Source organism: Falco rusticolus, chromosome Z (assembly GCF_015220075.1).
Source record: "Falco rusticolus isolate bFalRus1 chromosome Z, bFalRus1.pri, whole genome shotgun sequence".
Classification (NCBI taxonomy): Eukaryota; Metazoa; Chordata; class Aves; order Falconiformes; family Falconidae; genus Falco; species Falco rusticolus.
Window position 1 is genome coordinate 45,749,957 of NC_051210.1, and position 18,844 is coordinate 45,768,800.

Consider the following 18,844-nt stretch of genomic DNA (forward strand, 5'->3'; position numbering starts at 1 on the left):
TGTAAAGGCACAGGACTTCCCTCTGTTCACAGAACAAGGGAAGTCACTGCACCAAAGTCCTACTTCATGTCTGCATCTGAGAGGGTACTTGTCCCAATGTTGCTGATAACATTCTGATTGTAAAAGCATATTCAGAGTTTATGTACCATTACGGTTATGCCTACATGAGACAGTATAGCATCAAGTGGAAGTGTAAAAGCTAGCTAGCTTAGGCACTTATGGCAGTTCAGTCTTTTTGGTGTGGCTTTTTTTTGCCAAAGCCATGTAGCCCTACTGAACAGCTTTCATTTCCTCTACGTCAAATGCTTCTTAAAGCTTTGGGAGTCAAAATTTAAGGATTAAGATTTCCACATTCCATCAGGCTGTTTTCTTAACCATTTTGGTTTTGTTTTTCATGTGTCCCAATCACCTACACGGTTGCACACTTGCTTGGCAAATACAATCTTCAGCTCTTTAACTTTCACGATTCAGGGAGCATTTTTCCTCATGAATTTTGACATGAATTGACCAAATTTCACGTTCCAAAACCAAAGATCTGTGAGATGTGTTTTAATCCTCCCAGTTATTGTTTGAAACTATTTTTAAGGAGTTGCATGGTTTTCAGCTTTGGCTTTCTTGCAAGAATATTTTCTGGAGTGAAGGTTACACAGCCTTGTGTACAATGTATGTTTGTGCCCTATTTCTTCACTTCCAGAGATATGAATTAAATCAACACTTTTATTTTAGTGGTAGTCTTAACTGTCTCCGACTTCATTGTTTTCCCACTATTTTGTAGTGCTGTTAAAAAAGAAATTCAGCATTTCTTCTTAAAAGATTTGCAGGGAAGGAGGGGTTACTTCTTTGAAAACTAGGAACACACAAAAACTTAAACAAATCCGACATTGTACCACTGGCCCTGTTACAAAGGGGCTCTCTAGATTACTGCTGCCAATGAGCTTTGTATCTGAATACTGGCTGCATCGTGAGCAGTTTGAATCCTGTTAAATTCAGGCACACAGTAGGAACTCAGCCTTTTCATTATAGTTTTTCTAGTGTCTAGTACCCATATACTACCCAGACTTGGAAATGGAGAATCAACTTTTTAAGAATCTCAGCTGCCAGAGCTGCTGCACCTGGCAGTGCCCAGGACTGGGAGGAGTGAGGATTCAGATGGATAGCGTGACAGTGGGTGCTGAGATGCTTAGGGTTAAAGGAAAGAAACCTGAATTTGATGTGAGAGGAAGCCAGTGGAGGAATTAATACAACAAATAAACTGGGAGGTACTTTCAACAGCAGCATCTTAAATAAAATTGAATGGAGGAAGACTGTAATGCCAGAAATAAAATTGTAAAGTGAGGTTCCCTGAGGTAGTCCCAAAAGCTTGTTAGTGGGAGGTGGCTTACGCATGGAAATTTTAAGTTTTAGGAGATACAGGTGATGTTGTAGCCAAACTTCTCTGAAGTAATCTTGGGGAAATCATTGAGGATCCCACTGTGAAGTTTTGGTCCTTGGGGCTCACTGGCTATGAGTAGATTACCGAGATACTTGATACAAGAGGGGAGGATCAGTAGATTAGAGCAGTACTGCTGAGACTTACACATCTACAATGCAGTTTAAGACTACATACAGACCATTTCCTTGGGTAAATGTCCCCACTGCATATGCAGTTTGAAGCAGGCCAAATAATTGGTTCAGGCTCTTAATGTCTCTTTTAGAGGCTGGAGTATATTGGGCATGCAGCTGAGCCTCTGGTGCAGTTTCCTCCAAAATAAACTTAATCCTTTTGCAAAACTACCCTGCAAACTGAACCAGGGTTGAGTAGGGGAGGGTGGTTGGGGTAGGACATGACTATTCCCACTCCATCCTCTTGTCTCAGAACTTAGCAGCTGAAGACAAATTAAAGCAACCTCCTTCCCTCTTCCTTCCTGTTGCCACCATCCCCAACACCGCCGCCCCCCCCCCAAAAAAAAACCAACAAAACAACACCCAAAAAAAAAAAAAAGGAATTAAAAAATTAGGCAAACACTAAGGGGAGATGAGTAACTGGAAGAAAAGAAAGGGATAATTTTCAGTCTGCGTAAATTGAGACAGTGCTACTGACTCAAGGTAAAACCTCTGGAAAAATGTACATGCAACTGTTTCCAGATGTCACTCCCCATTTGTTCTCTTTCCAGACTGTGGATGGGATCTTTCTTTCTTAATGTGTCTTTGTGTTCAATGTTAGCACACCACTGAGACACAGGAAAAAAAAAAAAGGGTAGTTTGTGGAAAGCTTGCTTGCTGGGACAATATGGTTACTGTGTTCTATGTTCAGATGAGCACTTATTTATTATAAATGGAATGTATTTGAATTACTGTTATATGTTGATCTCATTGTGTCACTTTAGGTTTTAATGAAATGCTAGTAAGTATCGTCTGTGCATTATTCAGCATTATTTGAATTATTCATGTATGGCAAGTGGAGTTCTGCACTTTAAAATGTTGCCTTGGTCTAATGTTTGTATTTATTCTGTGTTTTCTGTGCAATCAGAAAACTTTGTAGGAAAAAAAATGTGCATTTGTTCACATCCTGAACATTTTCAGTATTGTAAGTGGACTTCCTGTTAGAAAAAGAAAAGTTAAAATGACCCTGATTAAAAGTCCGTGCCTAATTATGCACTCATGAATGAAAAAATTGTAATGGTTTTATGAAAACTGACACAAATACTAATGTTTTAATTTTAAAATATTTACAGAGAAATTGACTTTTAAAATTTTAATCTTGATTTTGCAGTGCAGATTAGCAAAAGTTAATAATTATTGCTAAATGTCTACTGTTCTACTGAACAAAGGAAAATGTAACTATTCTTAGTTACACATTTTAAAAGAATTCACAAGTCTTGAAAAATAAAATCCCAAGTGCTTTCAAAGAATATCCCAGTTTTAAAAGGAAAAGATTAACAACATTGCTCGGAGAAGCTGTTTCAAAGTACTGTTTTAAGCATTTCCAGGAGCAATCTGTAACAGATGATAAAGTGGACAGCTTTTAAAATACTGGATTTGCACAAATAAATCATGCTACCTTATCTGCAGCCTGGTGTGCAGCAGTGGTCGTTGTTTCTAAAATGATAGTGTACAACTAAAAGGTATTTAAAAAAAAGCCAAGGGATTCTGAAAATTTGAGAAAGGACTGGGGAAAGAAAATGAGAGGAGATTGGAAAAGGGTGCTAGCAGAATACAAAATAATGCAAAGTAGAAGGAAGCTAGATCAGAGGAACTCATGAAAACAAGATGACATGTCAGTGAAGTTTTAGGTGGGAAACAGAAAAAAAGATGTTTTCTGGCAATGTTCTGTTAAATCACAGCCCTCATCCCTTCTGAATGTCATTGTTGCCCAACAACTGAGCCTATTTCCAAAGCAGTTACTTACATACTTAATTAGACAAGCCCAAATAATTGTAGCTAATCATAGCATAATTATATAACACTTCTCAACTTCTTAACCTCTACTTCAAGATTTAAATCAAAATTACCTGTAACAACTGCAGAAGAAACCTAATGCAAGGGCACATTATGCTTTACCTCCACGTGCCCTGTGAAACATTTGGCATTGGCCAGGCCAGAGACTGAGCTGGTCTGGTCCCGAGGAAGGCTCCGCTCCTGCATGCCCCAGATGTCATCCCCTGTCATGTGCCTGGTGGCGCAGTGGTGACCGAGTCTGGCACAGGAAGACACACATCTGGTGTGACTAGAGTAACTGAAAATAAGCTGCTTTAAAAGTCAGATTGTTTTGAAGTTAAGCACACTGCAGAGAGCACAGCATGTTTTAAATTACATCAGCGTATACCCAATAGTGAACTTCTAGGTACTAGGAACTTTGGCTTAAAGTTGCTGGTCTGGTTTTGTTTTTTTTTTATAAGCCCTTGTACAATATGTGCAACAACTTGTGCTTCTCTCAACAGAGAAGCCAGCAAATTACATCTGCAAGGCTCTCTGTAGAAAAAGCAATAACAGCAGCAACAAAAACAATTATTGGGAAGCCAAAAGGACATCAGCAACATCAACAACAATCTGTTGTGTAAAGCTGATAGAACTGTTAGTTTTTCTTGAAAGGCTGAGCAATGTTTTTGGAGGGATGTTTCCTGGAAATTTCATTGGAAATTCTTTCCTGGAATACGTCCTGAATCAGAGTGTACTCCAACCACTGAGGTCCCCTGTGGCTTCTGTAGAGGCAGTCACTTCTGTAGATGTGAATGCAATAGTCATGCCCAGATCCACACTTCCTCCCCTGTCAGGACTCAGAAGCATGGATTTGCTTTAATTCTGGCTTTAGTTTCTGGCTTCTCATACACTTGGTTTTAGTATGGAAATAACTATGCTGAATCAGTGAAGCTGGGAGAAGGATAAGGCTAAAAGGCAATCTTACACCCGCCCACCTAGCACTTTGACTCAAAATATTTGTCCTGTCAAGTAGATGTTACTATGTTTGCACAGGTCTTAGTGATTTGGCTTCATGACTTGAGTCAGCTAGTAACAATCCAAACCAGCCAAGACCAGGATGTAAACTGTGAGCAGCTAAGAAAAGCATAAAAATGTTTTACCTTGATCTGCACTTCAGCTACCAAAGGCTTTGCTTAGCCCAGTGCTCCTAGGCACATTTAGGTACAAATATACCCTGGAGATAAGCCTTCAGTAGAAGGGACTAACATTAGTGACAACTGAAGGCTTTGATCTCTGTGTCCTATCTGGCCTTGTGGCTTTGGAGCTGGTTTATGTGTTCCTTTAAAGAGCTTTTACTGATGATGCTTTTAAAAAGTAGTTGCAGATATGCCTTAGCTGAGGAAGTTTGCAGCCCTTGCTTCAAGATGAACCTTCTTTCCCCAAGGGAGAATTCACATCTTGCTGGAATAAGCGCTTCTGATTCTGGTCTGCTTGTTGCCTGTTGTGTGTAGGCTCTGGTTCTTTCGTTTGTGAAAAATGCCTAACTGGATTTAATGTTGTTGAATTTATCCTTCCTGTTGTACTCATGTAGTTTCAAGCAAAAGCAATGTATTAGGGATAGTGGTATATGTGATTTCCACTGTTCTGCTTGGTTTTGATCATGCTAAAAGGGAAGTCATGTACTGTTGAAACAAATAAAGAGGCCTTGTGTTTACAGCAGCCCTTATCTCTTTCTGTGTTTGACTTTGGTGGAGAGAGAGAAAGGTGGCAATCTGACTGATGAAGATTTTCAGTGAAGACTATAATACACAGCAAGGTGTTGGAGATGCACAGAACTTACATGTTCCCTGCAGAACGTGGGCACACCCGTCACAGAGGTTTGCATACTCTGCTTAGTATGCATAACGTTATTTTAGGGAATCTTTTTTCAGATTCAAGACTTACAGCTTTTCATGTATCTTTATTACCAGATTTGTTGGCTCAATAAATCACAGCCAGTACTTCAGTAACCTTTTTATTATTTCGTGTCTAAGTAGACTATCCTGAAATGCCACCATCTAATGTTTGGCAGCAAGCATACAGAGTCATGTCTCCTTTAAAGTGTTTTTCTTCACTTTTTTTCAAAGCTTAGGCATAAAAGTGTCCCCAGTCTCAGGAGCACTGAAACTCATCAGAATTTTTTTAATTTTTTAAAAAATAAATTCTTTTTAATGTTTTATTTTCTTAAAACAAAAACTACCACAGGAGAGCTACTAATTACACACTGAGGAATTGTATGCTGAAATTTTGAGATTTATGTGCAATTTATTACCAACTTACGCAAAATTATGTGCACAAGAAATAAAGCTGTTCTGTATTTTCATCAACAAACTTATCAGCAGAAGTCATGCAAACTACAGAGGAAAGATAAGTGAAAGAATACTTCTTTATGGACTACTGTTCTTAATAGAAGGATCCATTTAGACTTCCAGTTTAGGAATTCTGCTTGTTAACATTTTATTTTGGAAAACAGCAGTAAGAAATGCTTTGTTGATACTTACCTATTTAAAGCGGTATAAATCCCAGATGTGAGCACAGATGTTACAGTATAGAGGGTTTTTGAGTGAGTTTGAAAATTTGAGAGCCTTTGGGTATGTTGTCAGTAAATCTCAGGCTACGATTACCTGTTTCACCACAATGAGTTGATGCAGGCACAGTGTGCACAAGTGACCACAGAATTTGCAAGCTTAAAAAAAAGCCATTGAATAATCATGAACACATCACCAGTGTAATTTTCACCAGTCTTCTCCCATGGCTATTAAGAATACAAAGACTTCTTGGTTTGGAATCAGATACTAGATCATTTATAACTGGGCTTAATAGGGTTACAGTTCATAAGTTAAGAGCATAGTTAAAATGCAAAATGAAAGTTCCTTGCCCTGTGCTTGTACTCTGTAATTAGCTGTTCTTCCTTCCGAAGGAGTGAGTTTGTGACTGCATTCTTGCATTAATTCTGATTAAAACTGTCCTTTAGGAATATGGCCAGAAATGCCATGAAATCCAGATGAAATATGAATGGTGCCTCTTTATTTCGTATTTTCTCCTAGAAGTACCATCTGAAAATATAAAAGGTGTTTTGCTTCTTGGAACCTCTGGATGTATTAAAACCATAGGCACACTTCAGTCTTAGCCCTGACTTAAACAAATCTCAATCTCCCAGCACACTGGTGAAGGTTCATAGCTGTAAGAAACCCAGCTCCTCTGATAATTCATACAGAATATCAGTTCCAGCTAGCTGTGGGCAATGCTAATGCTCATATTAGTGCTGTAAAATTGTTCCCTGAGCTTTTAGTTTTGAGAAGGAGTCACCATTGTTTTATTTTCATGGCTTGTGAAACATCAAACAGACTTGCCAAACAAGAGCAGTGCTGCCTTGCAGCACCTGGCAGCCAGTGCTGAGCAGTCCTCCCCTATGTCAGCTGAGGGGCTGCATATCTTGGGGGCGCTTCCAGCATTGTTATGCAGATTCACATGCTCTGAGGGATAATTGGGGGGAAAAAAGAAAAGTCTGAACTGTGTGCAGAAGATGCTATTACAGAAAAATTCACAGATTTTTTTAAGCCTAAACCTATAAAGAAATGAACTCGTACAATCCTCTGCTCTGACGTCTCCAAGCCCTGAGAGAGGGGTGGCTGAGTCATTCCAAGAGGCTGTGCCTTCATCTCATACCCACCTGTGGGGCTGAGCACCTCGGTGAAAGCCAGGACACACACAGAGTCGGCTGGAGCAATTAGGGCTAGGGTTGTTCCAGGCACAGTGTGTAGGAGCAGCATGACACCATGCACATGCTAAACACTGGCTCGGCTCATTAGGGGAGTCTTGTTCCCTCAGTCGCAATGCTGTGCTGAACCCTGTGTTAATGGTTTGGGAGCTTGCTTGGACACCCCATCGCTCAGCCGGCCTAAACAAGCAGTGCAAACTCCCACTGGAGGCCTGTCGGAGAGCAGGGAGCTGAGCGCAGTTTCCTGCACTCCTGAGCTGGTGCCCCCATCACTAAGGCATCCTCACCTCAATGCTGTCTCAAACTGTCCAAGAGTAAAATTAAACTCAAATTGCTATACTTGCACTGCTTCTGATACAAAAGCCATCTCAAAGTGATTCGTGTGTACAGACAGCTCTCAGCTGCAACTCTGCCTGGCCAGGGAGGAGCTGCTGCCGCATCGGCCTGTAGGTGCTGGTTTGGGGCTGAACCCAGGTGAGGCAGTGGGAGGTAGGACGTGGCATGAGCAGCCTTCATAAACCCCTGCACTTCAGTTTTTTCTGTCTTTAAAAAGAACAGTGGTTGGCAATACCGCCCCTGCTTTGTGAAACCCTCCGAGGAGTTGCAGGGGAAAGGGAAGAAAATAAGAGAGAAAAAGGAAAGCAAAACCAAAGGAAGTAATGAAAGGAAGAGCAGGAGGGGAAAACAATGGAAGAAACAAGCCTTTTCCTCCTGCTTTTCCCTACTTTATTTCCAAGGCTGTATCTTACAGAAGTGTTTTGGACCAGTGGGTACAGCCCATGGGTGGGGGCAGTGGGGAGCAGGCTGTGAACAGAGCGTGGTACCCACCTGTGCTGCTCTCCCTCTACCCTTGCACAGCCCCTCTGCCTCTTCTCCTGGTGCACATCTCCTCAAGGCTGGGCTGCCAGGGCATCTACTATCTTCCTAGCCCACGGCAAACCGCAGCCCTCTAACAGTGCCCCCTCACAGTGTCATGTGCCGTCACCTTCTGTGAGCATCTCCACATCTTCAAAGTATGGGCATCACCTAGAGAAGCAACTGCTTGCAAGAAACATAGAGCCACTGCCCTACACACTTACTGCCATTTCACACTTTTGACTCCAGTGACTTAAACCCTCCATTAAAAAAGTCTGACCTGTACAGATAGTTGGGGTAATAGCTGAAATCCAGGGTAGGAGAGATATGAGGGTCTTAGGTGCTACACTGTCTGATAGTTGTAGTACTTCTTTGAACAGTGCTCCAGCCTTCTTGCAGTGTTGAGATCTGCACTGTAGGACACAACCTGCCCAAAGGAACACTCAATTCCTTGGTGTTTAGGACATGAAAATCACATTTAAATTCAAACCACTACAACAACAAACAGGACAGTAATGTGGACCTTCTAGGATCTGTGGAGTCACCTGATGGTTATTGTCCAAACAGCAGATGCTACACAGGCTGCAATGCTGAAGGCTACAGCCTGTGAAAGCATGAAAGACATGCTGAATGCATGAGTTTGTGAGTCACCAACACCATTATATGTGTGTGCCTGCAGGATCTGTGCCAGACACTGCGGCTGAGCTCCCCTGTAGGACACCTAGCAGTAGGTTCAGGTGTGTTTGTGCTTGAAGCTGACCCTCCTTATGATTTTCTGGGTCTTTCCTGCAAAAACGTGATTTAATTTAGATTTCTTGGAATTGGTCTGGTAACCTTTTCCCACAGAGATGCTACTGGATGAGAAGAAAGTAAATGCAATTTTAAGGTGATGAAAAAAGAAGCACATAGTAAGAGCTGCAGGATGGGAGAAGGAATGGTAAAGCCCATTTCTACCTTATGCCTTCTCCCGTTCCCCCACCTGTACACATCATAAGTGCAGTTCACCTTTAATGCAGCCTCAGGGAATCTTACTCTAGGTTATTTTTTCTCTCCGAGGCTGGCAGGAGAGCCTCAGCAGGGCCTGTCACTGCCCGGAGAGCAACGGTGTGCCCTCTGTGAGGCATGGACTGCTTTCTCTTGCTGTAAAGGGGAAGCTTAAAGAAGAAAACAAACCCAGCACAAACTCTAGTTTTCCCCGTGGGAGAAGAGGTCAGCCAGCTCTTCTAGTCCTTTTATTCAGTGCAACTGTGGCCTCCAAGAGGGACTATTTTTATAGCAATGTTCTAGCTTTTTTGCTCCCTTTTAATCCCACACAAGAAAGATAAAGTCAAACAGCAAGAATGGATTACAAAGGAATTTATTTTATATATGCTTTATATATATATATATTATACATATATGAGCATTTTTCATCCCTGCTTGAGTAAAGAGTATCTGTTGCTAATGCTGGCAGGGGTGGCTTTTGTATCTAGTCAGGATGGTACACTGCAATGAGAGATACAAGTATTTAGGCACAACTGACTGTGCAGAAAGAGTGAGGCACACTATCAGTGCAGTAAAAAACAAACTTTGTGATAGAGGAAAGTAAATGGCATTACCTCCTTAACACATCACCTCATTAAACTGATGGGTGATTTCAGGTATGGAGACTATGAAGGCATCCCTGGACTCCTGGACAGCGGGGTCCAGGGCACTCTTCCAACTCCTCACCTGGGCACAGGGTGGACTTGGCATCATCTGGAACTATGGTGGGGATTTGCAGAGGGAGCACCTTCCCGGGAGATGGCACTGCAGAAACAGATCAGTTCCCCACCAGACACGTGGCTACCTACCCCTCATTACCCTAAATATGAACCGTGAAGATGCAAAATTATTCTACCTTACAGTCAGCAACATCCCTGCCAAAACAGCCATCTGATTGCCCTGCTTGCAGCATTCAGCATAGAGCTGCTTTTAAAATCTGATGTGAATCATTTTCTGGTGGGAAAAATTTCTTTTGACAGAAGTGTTGTTTCTGGTATTTCATCAAATACAGTGGAATTTAACTATCATTTGGGTAAAATGTTATTCAGTAGGAATTTTCACAACTGGCAGGATGTATCCCCCATGGGCTTTGAGTGAAATAGTTGGTATCTCTGAGCAACCAAGTGAGGCAAGCACTCAGCTGAGAGATCACGGGAGCAGTGTATCCCTGTATCTGCCTGGAATCTTTTTTCTGCGATGCTGAAAAACAGCCACTCCTAATATTAACTCATTAAGTGTCACTTCTAGGGTATCCACTAAATCCAGCTTAGGCTGTCAGCAGAGAAAGTTGCTTCAGTCTAGTGATTGTTTAGTGGCCTCTGGTAACCGAAATGCAACTGAATGAAAAGAAAAAAATAGGGGTGTGTGTGTGTGTGTGTGTGAATAGAAGTAAGTACAAGTTCACCCATCGTAAACAGAACTTATTTTCTCCTGGCAAATGATGTCTGTAAATCCTGCTGGGCATATTAGCCAGCTGTGAGACTAACTAGGCATCAGGCAGTTTGCACCTACACAACACTGCTTCTGTGAATCCACAGAGGACTTCAGCTTCACACTGGTAACCCTGGCCCTTCCATCTTCAGACCAAAAAAACCTCACCCCTTTCTTATTTATTTAAAAGCATCAATCTGGGAAAAACAAACAAACAAACAAACAAACCTACAGCAAAGGGGAGTGGGCTCAGGCAGCCCAGGGCTGTTGGCAGTGCTCCTCATGTGGAGAGTGGGTGCACCCCCAACGGCACACCAGCCACTGCTCGCCTCCTCCATCCTCCTGCAGGGGTAACTGTGCTCTTCCTTACACAAAGATGTAAAAGGGACTGAGTGGGTCAGACCAAAGGTTTGCCTAGCACAGCTACCCTATTTCTAGTCAGGCTGATAAACATAGATGTACGGGACAACAGCAGGACACAGCACAAGCCTCTCCTCACAGTCTCCCCCGCTTTCAGTCAACAAGTCCAAGAAGTTTAAAGCCAACATTGCAGCAGAGAAATTTGGTGTGGCTCCTTAGTTTGTCTAATCCCTTTCTGAAACATTTACATTTCTGATCTCTGTAACATCCAGCGACTGAGAGTCGTACCTGTTCATTATATGTTGGGTGACGCAATCATTTCTTTTGTTTCTTTTAAACAGGCTGCCCAAACACATCCCTGCTTCCCAGAGTGCCAGCTACAGTGAATAATATAGTGTCACCTGTTCCATTAGCATCACTATCCTTAAAATTATTTTCAAGGAAAAGTAGGAATGTTTTGTGCTTCCTATCATTTTGGCTTGGATTTATCAAAAGGGTATTTTCATCTGTTTTGCAATTTGGTTTGGCAGAGAAAGCTTAGGGCTCGACAGCAAATCACAAGTGAAGTAGTCTGCGTTGGTTTCACAGAAAGCATGGGGCAACAGCTGGTCCTACCTATCCCCCAAACAAACCAGAGCGTTTCATAGATCCAGAAGCAGCAGAACATTTTGTACGTGTTGTGCAAGGGCCAAACAGCTTGGGATTTGCCTGCTGCCACAGAAATATCTGGCTTTTCCGTGCCAAGGCTGATAGACGTGCTGAGCTGGGCATTGCTGAAAAACGGCATCAGATTCAGGGTTGGCCAGACCTTAGAAAAAATATTGTACAGCCTAACATCCTTCTCTTGATCAATGACTGATTTACAATATCAAGTGTCCATGGTTTCCTTCTCCCTGTATAAATGTGGTATGTGGGATGACAGCTGCTATGAAGAAGGGCACAGTAACTGTGTGCCAGAGTACAGAAAGAGGGGAGAGAGGGAAGAGGAGGATATTTCCTTCCTCTCCGTGCCCTTACTTACATAAAATGTAATTCTTAAAAGAAATCCTTTCTGACAAAAAAGGAGTACAGTAAGAACATGGTTATTTTACCCCCTAAAAAGGACACGAGGGGAAAAGGCACCATAGCTGGCAGCAGCGTCACCCTTCACCACTCCTTCCAGAGGTGTTTTGTGAATTCCTGCTGCTGTGTAGTCTGTGAGCACTAACAAAACTTTATGTTCTGGGACAAGTTTAAAACTCTGCATCAAACTACAGCCATACTTGGACTCCCATCCCAGCAAATTCAGTTAAAATAGCTTGACTGGAAATAGATACACAAAGTGCAAAATATCCCTTTGGATCATTATTCGTACTCACTTCTGTTATTCACATGAGCACTCAGGACTATTATATTTTGTTTTCTAAATTGTCCTCCAAGTACAGTTAGGTAAACATTCAGATACTGTTGTGGGAAATGTGGGATGGATGGACGAACTGCATAATATTAGCACATAGCAGGGATAAGACCTTACAACTTGTTTTCTAAACCCAAGATTACCATGCAAGCCCAACCTTCCCATAGATGCAAAGACCATGAAAATTGCAGCTAGCCTCTTGTGGAGGAAGGTTACAAAACTAAAGTCCTAAATATTACCAAGAATTACTTTGTAATAACCATGACAGTGCTGTAATATGATTTACTCATCCTTTTGCACTAGAGGGCAAGAAAATCAGCAGGGCCCCATTGCTTTTTGTGTCTTTGACAGAGCCCAGGGAAGACCAGCTGGATGCTGCTGCTTCTTTGCCAAGAGTGGGGATACAACAATATGCATCTCCCTTGCCCTTGAGAATTCACCTGCCAAGCTCTGCCCCTCTCCAGAGAAAAGCAAGCCACCACTCACTGCTTGCAAGGTCTGAGCAACCTGCTCTGACAGGTAGGGAAAGACTGCATCATGTAGCTCCCCTTTGTAACGTTTGTGCTGCTTTGGAACAGTGAAACCTTTTTGCAGGCATAATTTTACCAGCTACTTCCAGCATTAACAGCATGGGAAGATGTTTATGAAGGGGACTCTTGCCTGTTCATCAAGGAACACTGAACCCTAGTTACTAATATCACCTAAATGATTTCTTTGGGTGGTTCTGTTATTTCAGTAAGCTTCTGATGTATTAATTGTATACGTGATACTAGTGCTAAATGCACTGAACTGTCTTTTGCATTTGCTGAGATGGTGACTCACTGAGATCATCTCTACAAGTGCAACTCCAAAATAAAGGGGCTGAGGTAATGGATTTCAAAGAGGTATTTAATAAGCAGATTCCTCCGTTGTCCAAAAAGATGCATACTAATCAGGCAAAATTAAGCACGAGTATGGTTTGTGTGGTATCTCTCACTGGCATAAATAGGTCTGACACTCCCCTCTGCACTTCCCTTGGTCCATCTGCTGTGCAGAGGGTCACCACCTTTAGGGAACCATGGCCTTTTCAAAACTGAAATAGCAGTTGAACATGACAGCAGAAGTTAAAATATTTGTACACTGGATTTTGAGACTCCTATTTTAACATTTTATCATATCATCGTAAAAACAGAACAAATGTTTTTACAGCTGCTCGCATGTCTGTTCATCTAAATATGACGGAGATTTTCTGGTTGCAAACCTGTATAAAATCATAACACAGGAAAAAAATACATTCCCCCTACCCCCTATCCCCAGCCCCTTTCCCTGTCAAGAAATAATTTCTCTTGCATTTTTCCCTTATTTTTTTGAAATTTGCATGGGCAGCCAGGAAAACTTTCACTGTAAAACCTCACAAGTTATGTCAGATATGGGCAAAATTAATGTGGAGGCCCTATCTTCATTACTTTAAAAGGAAAGACATCAATATAAAAATCAAAAAAGGGATGCAAGACACAACACTCCCTTGCTGGAGCAACACACGTGGCAGCATGCAAGATTTTGTGTGGGCTTTGGTGGCACATCTGTGCCTTGCCTCTAAGCACAGGCAGAAGCAAGGTCAGCATCCCTTGGGGAAATTCAATGTCCCCTGCACCTGCAGCAAGTGTGGCGTTATGACACTGCTTGTGCTGGTGGAGGGGAAGCTGGCCTGCCCCCATGCAGGCTCAGCTCTACCTTGTTGACTTCAAGCATTTTCTCCATCTTTTAGTCGCTTGCTCCAGCTTCCTGAGGACTAGCAGAGGCGGTGTGATGGGCATAAATGCTCGTGCCCTTTGCCATGCACCTAGGTAGGGCCTGGCAGCTGGTGGGACCCACATGCTGCTGAAACTCCACATCCAGAATCATAGCAGTGGTGTGGCATAGGAATAACCCTGCCCTTTCAGGCAGCCTTTTGGTTCACTCGAAGTGAAGAACCAACCTCTGAGCTCCAGTACTCTGCAGGATACAGTCACAGCTGTATGATTTCATGGTGCTGCAGATTGGGACTATCAGCACAGATAATATAAACACACCTGCTCAAAATATTTACTTGGCCCTGAAACCTTGCTCTGGGAGTAGCTGGCATGCCTGATGATTTCTTTAGCTAAACAAATTGAGTAGCTTTGTTCTTAGTATGCAGCCTTAGAAAAGGGAAACCTTAAGATGCCAGTTAGTTTCTTTAATTTTAATTTCTTTCTAAATGCAATTTCCTTATATTGAAATTCCTAGTAAATACACAAGAGGGACAGAAAAAAAAAAAGGCTATTATTCAGCTACTAAGTCACTGAAGGGAGAGGCTGGCCATGGCTGGAGGAGGCATTGCTGTGACAAGACGGAATGGGCTGGGGTGGCACTGCAGCAGGTGTGGCTAGGACTCCCACAGCCCTGCTAGCCAGCCCAGGACTGCTGAAGGGGCATAGGCAGACTGGATCAGGCTGTTGAGAAGAATGGCAGCCAGGACACCCGCTCACACCAGAATGGTAGTGTCAGGGCTCAACCCACAGCAGGGTGACCTTGCCTTACTGTCCTGGCCACCCTTTCTATCCAGCAAGTTTTGTGCAGTGGTGGAACCTACACAGCAATTACTTTTGGACATGTCAGCAGGGAGCAGCCATGCAGAAAAGACTGTGGTTAGCCACAGGTTATTTTAAACTGAATGAGACTTCTAAGCTGGTTGTGTTACCACCTTCGTGGGCTGAGAACAGCTCTTCCCAAAGAGTAGGAAACAAAAAAGCCATATACTATGCTTATGGCTGTAAACCTGCATAAACAAAAGGTTTTAAAACAAGTGCAAAAGCATGCATTTGGTCTCTGAAAAACACGAGGATTCACTTCTCTACACATGGCACTCTGACAACTAAGGTAGGAAAGCGAGGTGCAGGGGTTTTCAGATCCAGCTTTCATCTAGGAAAGAGCTGCACACCGATGAGGTGTGTTTGTACAAAGTTTTAAAAAACCCACAATGACTAGGTTTGGGAAAACACAGGGATTTCATACAATCCCTTTGCCTGTACTCCACCTAACTAAATTGTATTTGGTTAAAAAAAGTAGACAGAAGTCAGCAACTTAACTGGTGCTAGTAAAACGTGCCCTAAAAGAAGTCACAGTTAGCAGAAAAAAAGTTCAAGTTACTCTGACTGCTTAGGACTTGCAATCAATAGAGACGTTGTGTCAGCTTTTTTAAAAATAGCTCTCTATTTGTAGCCCAAAACAGCATACGAATACTCAGAAGGAGGATGTGCATATATTGACTTTCTTTCTCCAGTACTAGTAGGCTCTGCAAAGATGTTCTTGGCATAACCTTTTACCACACATAGTTAAAAAAACACCCACCCACCCTAGCAGCTTTTCAAATCATGCAAACTGCTTTAAGAAAATCAGACAGGTTTGCTTCAGACTGTTCCAGAGCTACCAGGAGGAGAGTGGGATGAAATGAAAGAGAGAAGCAAAAGCTGCTGCAGGAGTTGCAGAGTAAGAGTGTTTCTGAGGTCTGGGAGCAGAAGCCCAACCGAGTAAGGATATTTTTGCCTATTGCTGCTTTTATTGTTTGGCAGGGGTGTGACACAGTTGTTTACTGAACTGCAACGCCAGCAATTAAAGATTTTCAATAGCCTGATCAAGGAGGGGGTGGGTGGATTTTAGCCTCCATAGAATCAGGTAAAAGATTTTTGGGACAGTGTTTGCTGGAAGGTAGGAATGATCACCCCTAGGCTTCATCTGTGTTTGCTTGCTAGCACAGCCCAGCGGAGGTGTGGCTGGCACAGTGCCTGCTCAGCCTTCAGCCAAAGGGCTACTGCACGTCCCCTGGCCCTCCCTGCCCTTGGGAAAGGGATAAGCTGTGGCAACCCCAGAGCTCAGGATAAGCAGGGATGTGGCAGAGACACCCTTGAAGAATCAAGGAGAGCTGCGTCTGGAGCCTGGCACTGTCACTGCTGCTTTAGACACGTATGATGTGCTTCTCTTGCTGAAAGATGGGTTGGGTCTCTGCAGTTGGGTATCACCTCTGCTCCTGGTACCGTAACTCACCATCCCCCTCTGTGATCAGTGGTATTGTAGTCAACCAGCTTGCAGATAGGTGATTAATAAAAGACCAGGCTATCATTTTAAGTTTAAATTTAGACAAAATAGGTAAATACCTATAATAAAAACAAGAAGGAATTTGCAAAAAACAGGACGTTAAGAACTGTTAACAAAACACGGCGTTGGGAGAACTGATGAACACCATGAATATGTCAAGCTAGGGCATAACAAAAGCTCAAGGGGAACCAAGTTGTTAATAAGAGCCAACAGAAAATTACTTGAACTGTGAACTGTCTTAATTAGCACACTAAAAGATCCACCCTCGTACAAAGAAAGCCCCTTACTAAAAAAGCCCCCTCCTCACAGAACATCATGTGAGGTGGGAAAAAAAAAGCTGTACTTTAAAATGGAGGCAAGGTTTGTAAGAACCAGTGAGAACTAGATGTGACTAAACAGTAAACGATTGTTATAAGTCTATGAAGTGTTTTACTCTGCGTTGAGAGGTAAGTTTTTGTGAATTACCACCTAGCTCCCACTTTGCACAAACTAGAATAAAAAGACAGTGATTTGAAGAATCAGTCAGCAATATGCAGGCGAGCGGAGGTTATCTTTATTCGGCAGCGCTGGGTGCATGGGGGATCGCTCCACCAAAGTCATGCACACCGAGGGGACTTTTCAGTCCCCCCTTTATACAAGCTACTCATACCTATTCATTAGTTTTCCAAGAAATCGTTTACACATTCATTACAATTCTGAGAATTCATTTACATATCACGTGCCTGCACAATGTCCTTGAGGAGTTGTCTCTACGCAGACTCTATTCCTTAGCCGCCACGTTTAGTCTTCATCTTCACCACGTTGCATGTACAACAGGAATCTAAGACCAAATGTCCCTTCTAAAGATAACCAACCCAAGGACTTAGCAGTCTGTGCATCCGTCATGTTGCAATAAGGGTTCTTGGACATCTCCCGACTTTAAGCATAGGTGCGTCATCCTTTAGGTAAGTGGTACAGTATCACTATTCATTCCCCCCTTTTCTAACAACTTTTGCAAATTCAAAAAAATCATTATGCCTTATGATCATTCTTTGACAGCACCAAACAAAACATTGAAGTAATACACATATTATTCCTAAAACTATTACAATAAGTATTATAACAAAAGCATGCTTTAACCATTCCAAATTAGGTAACCACGAAGTCAGTTTGTTCCGTATAGTTTCAAAACTCCATGAGAAATTGTCTGTAGTAATTTCATCCAGGATCTGCACCATGTTCCATATCTTATGGATGCCTTGTTTAATCATTCCATCCATCAGATTGGGAACAAGTATTTTGCCCTGGGTTTCCAGGACATGCTCCTCCTGCCTTGTTTGAGCTTTCCAATGAGTTATTATCACTTTTCATAACGACTGTGGTGGTTTGGTTTAATATTTATAAATCAAATCTAGGACCCAACATATATGTTTTGTCATCATATAGACAGTATCCTTTACCATTGCCTGGCTTTTTCCAAAAGTCTGGCCAGTTAGGCCATTTGCCATCTAGATAATTCCAGTTTTGGGAGGCCACCCCATACAGGGGTGTTATCAGGCCTCCCTTAGGAAGAGAGGTACATATCCAGCATTCCTTAGCTTTCGTGGCATTAACAATTCTTGGCAGTGTTTGAAGATGGGTATTGTTTATCCATGTTTCAGTTTCTAAAATCTCTACAGTTATTACAATTAAGATCAGAATAACTGTACACAAATATCCCTGATCCTTTTGACAGTCCATTGTGTTTCTAGAAGTTATTACAATTAAATAAATTACTATTACAGAAATTACTATTATAATTATGATCTAATAAATTGTAGTTTCATGGGTCCTGCTGAGGTGACAGCCCATGATTTCTCAGGAGTTTTCTTTATCCAAGAATAGTGAATCCAGGCTGGTTGTTCTCTTATCTTGAGGGCGGTGAAGGTCAGCAGCAGCACCTGATAGGGTCCTTCCCACTTTTCTTCTAAAGGTTTCCCTGAAAAAGTCTTTATATACACATAGTCACCAGGTTTAAAGGAGTGAATTGGTTGATCTAACCCCCTGGCCCTTGTTCCCAGTATTTCTTTATTTATAACCTTTAATTGTCCCTGGAGGGCCTTCACATATTTGCACAAATATCCCTCTCCCAACTGTCTTAGATCTTCTCCAGCAAATTGTAACTGGTACGGTCTCCCATAATATTTCGAAAGGGCTTAATTTTTCCTTTGTTCTTGGCTTAGTTCGGATTCTTAGTAATGCTAAAGGGAGAGATTGTGGCCAAGTTAGATTTGTTTCCTGCCCTATTTTTGCTATTTTTCGTTTAATTAAATGGTTCATTTTTTCCACTTGCCCACTTGCTTGAGGTCTGTAAGGAGTATGTAATTGCCAATCTATTCCTAATACTGTACTCACTGGTTGTATTATTTTGGCACAGAAGTGTGAGCCTCTATCAGAAGAGATTGTTGCCGGTACCCCAAAACAGGGAATAATCTCATTCAACAATCCCTTTGTTACCTCTCTTGCTTTGTTTGTTCAACAAGGGAAAGTTTCTGGCCAACCGGAAA